Genomic DNA, 9946 nt, shown 5'->3' with positions numbered 1-9946 from the left:
TAAACCAAACTAGAATGATATATCATGAAGATGATGCAAGACTCAAATTGGTAACCCAAGATTAAACCTTAAATTTTGGAATGATGAACGCAAAGAGTTATCGAGTACTCTTGAAACCATTAGATTGTTAATGGTATATGCGTATCTTGTATTCAAAGCAAGATGTCTCGTGCCTTTTGGTTGAAAAGGAGATCGAGATTGTAAATCATTGATCCAAAATAGGTTTATCATTTTCTTTTACCAACGATTTAAGTTGACACTAATATGTTCACTTAATAAGGTAAATAGAGAAATCTTTGAAGAAGTTCAAAGTATTCAAAGAATCATGATTTAGTCGTGATGGGATTATCAAAGTGAAGACTTTGATATAAGCCAAAGGAAAGGTGATTTAATATCACAAGTTAATCTCTCTTAACACACATTATGGGACAATGTGTGGTTGGATAAGAAATCAAACGCTATTCGATATGGTTTGGACTTCGATCAAGTTACTTTGAGTTACTTGATCCCTTGGGGATTTTATCATTTTGTCTAAATTATTTTCCACTAAATCATATGAGATATGAAATGGTAAGGGTACCATATTTGTAAGTTTTCACAAGAAACAAATGCTCATTTTTCCCTTTCTTTTCTCACGAGTACGACGGGTTTGCGGCTCGTGAAGCTGTCTTTCTAAAATACAAGTTTATTTTAGAAGACAAAGTGGGAGAAATTATTCAAGAGCCACAAAGAATGCCACAGAGAATGTTATGTCGCAAGAAACTGGTCTTTCTTGGCTACATGAGACGTTTTGTGCAAGACATTATACATTGTTTCTTTAAAACCTAGGAGGTTAAATTCGTCACTTGTTAAAGATGATGAATTCATGCTACTCTTAAGAAATTAAAGAGCTTATAACTTACAAAAGAAATTGGTTGATTTAAGTTGATTACTTCTAGAAAGTAATGAACATATGACTTACATAAGAGTGTTTAAAGTCACAACTCAATACAAGGCTTAGAGCCATGAAAATCCAAAACAAAAAGGCTTGATTAGTGACAAAGGGTTTTGCACTAATAAAGAGATATTTCAAAGCAAGATTGGTTGCAAAGGGTTTTGCACTAATTGAAATGCTTAAGTCTATTTGGATCTTCTTAAGGATTGTGTTTCATTATGAGGTTATGAAATACGTAGCAAGTGAATCTAAAACCCGCTTTTTCAAAAGAAGGAATGTATTCAATACATGTCATGAGTTTTGTAGATTCTTGCAATCCTAAGATAATGTGAAACTTAAGAGAGGGTCTTAAGTAGGACATCAATGAGTTGGAATCAACATTTTGATCATGCGATGAAACATTTCTCGATAAGTCGAGAAGTTATGTTTATACATGGAGTTTAGTGGGAGTTACGGAATTTTTAATTAGTCCGATATGTGGATGACATATTGATCATTGAGAATGATTTAAGACTTTTGGAGTATTATAATACATCTTGAATATCCGGATTTATGAAGATAAATCCACATGATATTAGCGTCGATAAAAGTCTTATGTTGATAAGATTCATGACTAGTTCAATTAAATTGAACATATTTGATTGATTTCATTTGCTTCCGCTGCCGAATCAATTAAAAAGAAATGATGTATAACACTTCATATGCTTTGAGTATGATGAAGTGTTTTCAAAATCTAATTTAAGTAATCTTTACCAAGTAAGCTATAAAGATTACCCTTAAGTGCTTGCAGAAGCATTAAGGCTATAATGCAAAGTGTTTATGATGCAATTTTGTGTAAGGGTGTTACACAAGTGACAATTGACAATTGAGATTGCGCATGGTTTCCGACAAAACCATAATCAAAACACATTAGGATGGTTAAGATACCATTGTGGCAATGTTAATTAAGAAGTAGATTTTCTAGAATCGTTCTAGGCAATAAAGAACAATGAGAGATATTTATAACGGAAATTGAGTACACTTGCAATCATGGGATGTGCAAGAAGGATGAATCCCGCACACTGTGAAAACAGTGGGAGCTATTCTTAGGCTAGAGGACCTATGTCTTGATTGGATCTCGACACGTACTCAGAAAGTTTTGTGATGCAAATGTATACATTACAGAGGAAAACGAGTATGTAGTAAGGTTGAGTAAGGTACAAGAAATTGATAAAACCTACTAACCAAAGCCCTCTCAAAGGCTGAACATGATGAGTCATGTCATTTCAATTGAATTGAAATGAACAACTACGTACAAGATCAAATTAGATTATAGAACATGAAATAGTAATCAGGCATTGACTATTCATGTGTGATAATCGCATTTGTCGTTCGAGTTTTATTTTAAAACTCTTTTATTATACTTTGTTACATCCAAACGGGCTGTAGAGACAACGTTGAACCCCGTTAAAGTGAACCCGGATTAACATAGTATTAGCCCATAGTCGCTTGTATGAGGTGACGTCTCGAAGTGACTAGAGTGTGATGCGATTGATGGCAAGTTCAAGTGCCATAGAGTCATGTGAGATGACTAGTCGATCACATAGGCAGACTGTTAGGAACATTTTATCGGGCCTTATGACCGCTTATAGAGTTCTGGCAATTTATATAGCCTGGTCGTGGCAAGAGCTGCTATAGTATTCTAATGAGTCGATTCTTTTGACTAAAGACTGTTCACCTAAGATGGCACGGTTTCGGATTAACTTTGATTTGTGTTACTACGACCTTCGTAAATGGGGTCAAATGGGCATATTTTGGGTTATGATGGCTGTGGCTAGTCGAAGGGAATGAGTGTGATAGGAATTGTCCACCCCCTTGTCAGGGTTAAAACAATATCTCAGGGCCACTCGAGGAGTAATGAACTGGAAATGCGTGGCCACGCTCGGAAGGTATCCAGAGTGGATAAATCCGGTCAATCAGTTATTCTCCAGATCGAGGAAACCACTCTTGATATGATCACTTGCAAGTACGACCTGAAAGACACCTTGCATTGAGTGGGAGATAGTAATAGGACAAGAGAATTGGTGACGCACACTTGTCGAGGACAAGTGGGAGATTGTTGGGAAATGTGTCCTCAACAATAGTGCGATCACATGATTTAAATATCATTATTAAATATCATTTTAAGAATACATATGGGATGTAATATTTTACTATCAACTGGTCCACACATATCGGTAATGATTGGTGACTAGAGTTTGACATTATTGTCGTGCGACGGTGGTGATCCATTGATCCCCTTAGGTCATACCTATAGGGAAATACTCTTAATTGATTATTTAATTAATCGTATACCGATACGAGTTAATTAAATTGCTTAAAATTGACGGATGATTTTGTGAGTATAATTTACGTATCTTATTGTAAATATGATTAAATGAGACACGGTCTAAGTAATCGAATTATTTTATTACTTAGATGAAATTATTGTTTACAGAAACAATTGAATCGGAATGAATAAATCATTATAAATAACAGAATGTTGTAATTTATAATTCGGAAAACACTTTTGGTACAAGTAATTATGAAATACAATGATAATTTTTATAAGTGACATATTTTATTAATATGTTGATTTTTAATGGTTAAAAATACATTTTATAAATAAGATGCCATGAAATGTGTCACACGTGACATATTGACAAAATCACAAATAAAATGGACTCATCCATTTTATGTGAGTGTACCGAAATAAATGGAGGGAGTTAGTGGAAATTGTGTTAATTGTTTAAGTATAAACACAATGATAAAAGCTAACTAGTAGGCATGCAAAACCTAAGCTTTTGAGAAGAGCAAAATGAAAAGGTATTGGGCATCCTACTCAAGCCTAATTTTCGGCCACTCCACAAGAAAAGAGAGAAGAGCTTTTCTCTCAAAAATATAATAATTCATTCTTCCCATCCAATTTTCTAGTGTAAGAAAATTCATCAAAAAAACTCTCTACAATTTATGATAATTCTAGAGAAATAAACTCACAAATACTCCATCTCTTGACCGAAATTTTCAAGAGCAAAATACAATTTATTTTGTATCAATTTTATAGCAAAAACTAATATTATTACTAGATCTAAATAATATTGGTTATTAAGATGTATTCCTTGGGTATATGCTTTTGGGAGGGATTCTACATTTGAATCCTTGTTCTTCCATTTGGAGAGCTCAAGAACAAAAGAGAAGGAGATCTCTTTTGTGCCCATTTGAACCGAAATTATATTGTAAGGATATTATTTCTTCCTTATTTTGATTTATTGTTTGCATGCATAAGTTCCATATTTAATTTATGACAAATTAATTTATACATATATGAGTATGTAAGTATGTATATAGATCTACATTTCCTTCAGTCTAATCACAATGGGCTCCTTCTCCTTGACCTTGTCTTCATTTTTCTTTGAAATTTCTTCTTTTGATGGTTCTCCATCCTTGGAGTTTTGCACAATTTCTTCCTTGTCACTAGCTTCCACAACTTCATCCTCAACTTGCTTCTTCGGTGCTTCATACCTTGTACCACTTCTCAAATAAATGGCACTAACCGTTTCGTGTCTTGGGGGATTACTTTGAGGTGGTAATTGCCCCTTTTGTCTTTGTGAGCTTGAAGATGCTAGTTGAGTCAATTGGGTTTCCAACATTTTGGTGTGAGCTAGGATGTTGTTGATGGTGATTTCCTTTGCTTGACTATCTTTTTGCATTTGAGTGAAAAACTCTTGTTGATTCTTTTGCATTTGGAGGACCGCTTTTTGAACATCAAAACCTTGGTCATTTTGTTGATTGTATGGAGTTTGATTTTGGTAACCTTGGTTTTGGTTGTAAAATGGTCTTTGATTTTGGTTTCTCATGGGTGGTGGGGTGTATGTTGTTTGAGGGTTTTGAACATTTTGGCTTTTGTATGAGAGATTTGGATGAAATTTGGTGTTTTCATTGTAATAGTTGGAATAAGGGGTACCACTCTTGTATGCTTGGAAAGCATTCACTTGTTCATTTGTTCCCCTACATTCACTTTGGTCATGTCCCAAAGTTCCACAATTCTCACATACCCCACTTGGGATTGATGAAGATGCCGTCATGGCATTAACATGATGCTTTGGTGATTTTGAGGCTTCTTCAAGTCTAGCCATAGCTTTTTCAAACTTCAAATTGATTGTGTCAATGTGTGCACTAAGTTGAGCACCCAATTGAGTAATGGAGTCCACTTCATGCTTTCCTCCTCTAGTAGCCTTGCGAGGTCTACTATATTGTGAGTTATGGACCGCCATTTCCTCAATCTTGTTCCAAGTTTGATTGTCATCAACTTCGGTGAACATTCCATTTGATCCCATGTTGAGAATGTTCCTTGAATCTTCATATAGACCGTTCCAAAATTGTTGTACCAAGAACCACTCACTAAGTCCATGGTGAGGACATGAGCGACAAATTCCCTTGAACCGCTCCCAAACTTCATACAAAGATTCTTCATCCCTTTGCTTAAAACCCATAATTTGAGCTCTTAGCATGTTAGTCTTTTCCGGTGGATAGAACTTTTTGTAGAAAGCTAGAGCCAACTTCTTCCAAGAATCAATTCCGAGAGTAGCCTTATCAAGGCCTTTCAACCATTGTTTCGCGGTGCCAATTAGAGAAAAAGGAAATAAGACCCATCGAATTTGGTCTTGAGTTACACCGGTTTGAGAAATCGCATCACAATAGTCACAAAAGGTTTCCATATGAGAATGAGGGTCTTCACTAGGCATCCCCCCAAATTGGCTTCTTTCGACTAATTGGATAAATGCGGATTGGCAGTAAAATTTCCGGTTAGATGTTGTGGTGTGGGAGTACCATTGGGTAGGTTCTCCTCGGTGGGTACGGAATGTGATGAAAACTTAGGCATTGTGGGTTGATTTTGTGTTGTATTTTGTGTTGGGTTCTCTTCACCTTCTCTTGCAAAAGGGTTGATGAACTCAATAGTTGGTTGAATATCCACAACATCACCAATACCTCTCAAATATCTCCTAGCAAGTCTTCTATTAGTTGTCAAAGTTCTTTCAATTTCACGATCAAAAGGTAACAAATCACCTTGTGACCTTCTAGACATGCAAAATATTAAACAACTCGAAAACAATTAGAACAAACCTTGAGGAGTTTTACTTCCCCAAGGCAAAGAAAGACACAACTAATTACAATATAAGAAAATCTAAATCAAGTTAACACCGTCCCCGACAACGGCGCCATTTTGACATGGCAAAGAAGTTGGTCGTCACACATCCAATCAAACACAATTTATAACTTCACAAACAACTCTACAATTAGTAAAGAGGCAAGTAAAGGTCGGATCCCAAGGGACGGGAATTGAGATGAGATTTCTATTGCAACTAGTGGTGTCTTAGGGGTGTCACAATTTGGGTTGATGTAGAAGGTCACTAAACTAAATAGCAATGAAAGTAAACAAGCAAGATGAATTAAAAGGGTTGTAAACAATTGATAAAAAGCACTAGGGTGTCATGGGGTCATAGGGGAATCATGGGAATTGATCATACAAACATGTTCTCAAATTATAAGCAAGCAATTATTGTTGTGATGGATTGAGTTGGGTTATATCTTACAATCCTAGGAAAGTTTGGGTCCCGGAGCCGAATCGATTAGATTGTTGATATACGATTAATTTACTTCTAAATCCCCTCTCTCTTTTATGCATACCGACTCGTATCGAGTCGGTTTCGGGTGTTTTTCCTTGCATTTTGTGCCCAATGCCCGTACTTGTTACCTTGTGTATCCTTTTGTAGGAAACGATCCAAGTATAGAGGAATTGGGGCAAGAAAGGCACCCCATTGCCTTTACATGAAGAAGAGGTGAAGAAATGCTGAACATAGTGTTCTGCCGGCAGACCGGCAGCCGGTCTGGCCACCGGCAGAACACACCCCAGCCTTTACCAAAGAAGTTGAAGAAAAAAAGCTAGTGCTGTGTTTTGCCGGCAGGCCGGCAGCCGGCCCACCGGTAGAACACAGCTAGAGGAATTAAATGAAGAATTTGAGGAAAAACAAGCTTGACCTCGCTGCCGGTAGGAGCACCGGCAGCCGGTCAACCGGTATTGTACACTCCAACATAGAAGAAGAAGTCCTGAAGAAGGTGTTCTGCCGGCAGGCCGGTAGCCGGCCCACCGGCAAAACACAGATGCCAGATATTTTAAATCTTTGCACGGTTTTGCCGGTTGGAGCACCCGCGGCGGTGCACCGCAAAAAAACGCAACAAAGACGGGATTTGGGCTTTTCTCTCTTTTATTCCTCTTTTCTTCCTAATCTTGTACAAGCCTATAAATACGCCCTCTTAAACCCTTTTGTACACACAACCCTAGATCCAGAATATTTACCCTTTCAAGTTTAAAACTTTGTTAATCTCTTTGTTAATCTTTCCTTAATTAGAGAAGTTCTTCAATTAATTAGTAATTGAATTTGGGTTTGTAAGAAGATTGAAGGTTCTCCTTCTTTATTATTTCTATCCAAATTCCTCTTTTGCTATTGAGTTGGTATTAATTCTCTCCCTATTTTCATTTATTTACATTTTGTTCTTCTTTCAAGTTTGGTTGATTGTTTATGTTAAAATTGTTGTTGTTGTTTGTTTGTTGTTGTTGTTTTCATCATTGTTCATCTTTTCACTGTTCATCTTTCCTTTGTTTCTCTTTCATTTGTTCATCTTTTGATAGTTGTCCTCAAAGACTTAATCTTTGAGTTGATTGGGTTAAAGATTGTGTCTTTTAGTTTAACCAACCTTGTTATTAGATTAAATTATCTTCCTTTACAACTATTGTTGGATTGTTGCATGTTTAGTAGTAAGATTCATCTTCTCACCATGTTCATGACCAAAGGTTCCATCTTTATTGTTTATTTTGCAATTAGGACCATGATTAGTGAGTAGTCTTCTACTAGGGCTCGGTTTGACCCAACATGAGTAATTTCACTAATTGAATCTCATAAAGGCTAATTATTTGGGGAAATTGGTGAGGGTAGTTTGGAGGAATGATTTGGGTTATGGGTTGACTTTTGGGTAGTGTTGACTTACGACCCTTGTCCACCAACGAGAGTTGGTTAGGTTGTGATTTGGATACCCGAGATTTGACCCTATTGTTAACCTCGGTTGAGACCGAAAGGGAGAACCGGGGTAGGACACCTCTAAACTAGCGTTTGAAATCGACCCTCGAGAGAGGGAGTGGGATGACCCGGGAATTGATGGGGCTTAATGACCTTAGCAAATATTGGACTACCTTAGGAAAATGCATGTTTTTGGGGTAGTCGGGTATTGAGTTAGGGATTCCGACCTTCGAACCCGAGAGGGGGGTTGGTGGGTAGTGCTAGTGTCCTATTTCGAACCCGAGAGGGGGGTCTTAGGCGAATTAGAGCCGTCACCTCCTCACCTAGCTACCCTTATGATTGGCTTAGAGATTTTATTGTGTGGAGTTACAAATTGTTTGGGAAGAACCGAGTCTTAGGCTTTTTAATCATTTGACTTACAACTTATCCTTTCTTCTTGTTCATCTACATTCCTCTTTCTTGTTTAGTTTGATTTTCATTTCGTCTTGGGTAGCTTTAGTATAATAATTTCATCCCTTATTGTCGACTTAGCTAAACGATAGGATTAGAACAATTAGTAATCTTCTCAACTCCTTGTGGGATCGACCCTTAATAGTGTACAACGATAAAATCGTGCACTTGCGAGGTATAGCTTGATACCATCAAGTTTTTTTGGCGCCGTTGCCGGGGAGTTCGGCTAGATATTAATTGTTTTCGTTCTTGTTTAGACTAAGTCTTTTGTTACTAATACCTCTCTTAAGTGTGTAGGACTTTTTGCATGGTTAGGAGAGCTCGAAGAGGTCAACCAATTCGCCCGATTGACCACGAGATCGAAGCAACCGCGAGAAGACTAAATTCACTCCGTAGAAGAGGGCTTATAGAAACACCGATTCCTCAAGAAAATTCAGTAATTGAGAACCTTCGAGAAGAACCACGGGTCTTTGAAACTTTCGAAATCCTTTTGCAACACCGGAAACGGAAGTAACAATGGCCGCGGTTCCTATGAGAGATAACTTGGCTCCGAAAAAGGTGGTGAATCCGAGTATTGTTAAGCCACCGATTCAAGCCAACAATTTTGATGTGAAAGCCACCTTGCTACAACTTTTCCAAGGGAACCAATTCGGAGGGGGAGCCACCGAAAACCCCAACGAGCATCTCAACGAGTTCTTGGATAGTTGTGACATGTTCAAGGCCAATGGAGTGACGGAGGATGCCGTGCGCCTTAGGCTTTTCCCTTACTCCTTGAGGGGAAGTGCCAAGGAGTGGCTTAAAAGTTGTGAACCCGACTCTCTTCGGACTTGGGACGATGTCTCTAAGGCTTTCCTAAACAAGTATTTCCCACCCCAACGAACCGCAAGAATCAAGAGTGAGCTCCAAGGCTTCACCCAACAAGAAGATGAAACCCTTTATGAAGCATTGGAGAGGTACAAGGGCCTCCAAAGGCTATGTCCTCACCACGGTATTGGGGATGATGAACTCATCAACAATTTCTATGAAGGGTTAAACAATGAGATGAAGATGAACCTTGATTCCGGCTCGGGAAAGGGAGCTTTGGATAAGATAGACCACAAGACGGCGAAAGAGCTTATTGAAGAAATGGTTTCTCGTACCTTTCATTGGAACAATGATAGGCACAAGAGGAAGGGGAAGTCAACGGTCGAATCGGCCAACAATGTGGAAGTGAAAGAGATGATAGAAGAGCTTAAGCAACAAGTTGCCTTGATGAGCTCAAGCAAAACATCTAGCAATTCTTCTATGAGGAACCAAGTCTATAATTGTGAGCTTTGTGGAGACCAAGGACACCCACCCAATGAGTGTCCTTTGGTGGTTGGAGATGGCAATTGTATGGAGCAAGTGAACGGGATATGGGAGTCTAGTCCGGCCAAGCAAGCATTTAACAACAACCAATATCACCCCGGGATGAGAGCCCACCCGAACT

The 9946-nt window shown here is 38.1% G+C and overlaps 2 non-coding genes across 2 annotated transcripts; one reads left to right on the top strand and one right to left on the bottom strand.

Annotated features, from left to right (window-relative positions):
- The first annotated feature begins 5356 nt into the window (after positions 1-5356).
- LOC141654418 (small nucleolar RNA R71) lies at positions 5357-5463 on the top strand. The gene has a single exon (XR_012547979.1). It is a non-coding gene; the product is annotated as a small nucleolar RNA R71 (small nucleolar RNA).
- Positions 5464-9363: 3900 nt separating this feature from the next.
- LOC141654394 (small nucleolar RNA R71) lies at positions 9364-9470 on the bottom strand. Its single transcript, XR_012547955.1, has one exon. It is a non-coding gene; the product is annotated as a small nucleolar RNA R71 (small nucleolar RNA).
- Between the last annotated feature and the right edge of the window lie 476 nt (positions 9471-9946).

Source organism: Silene latifolia, chromosome 4, assembly GCF_048544455.1.
Source record: "Silene latifolia isolate original U9 population chromosome 4, ASM4854445v1, whole genome shotgun sequence".
NCBI lineage: Eukaryota > Viridiplantae > Streptophyta > Magnoliopsida > Caryophyllales > Caryophyllaceae > Silene > Silene latifolia.
This window is presented reverse-complemented; position numbering and strand designations above follow the sequence as displayed.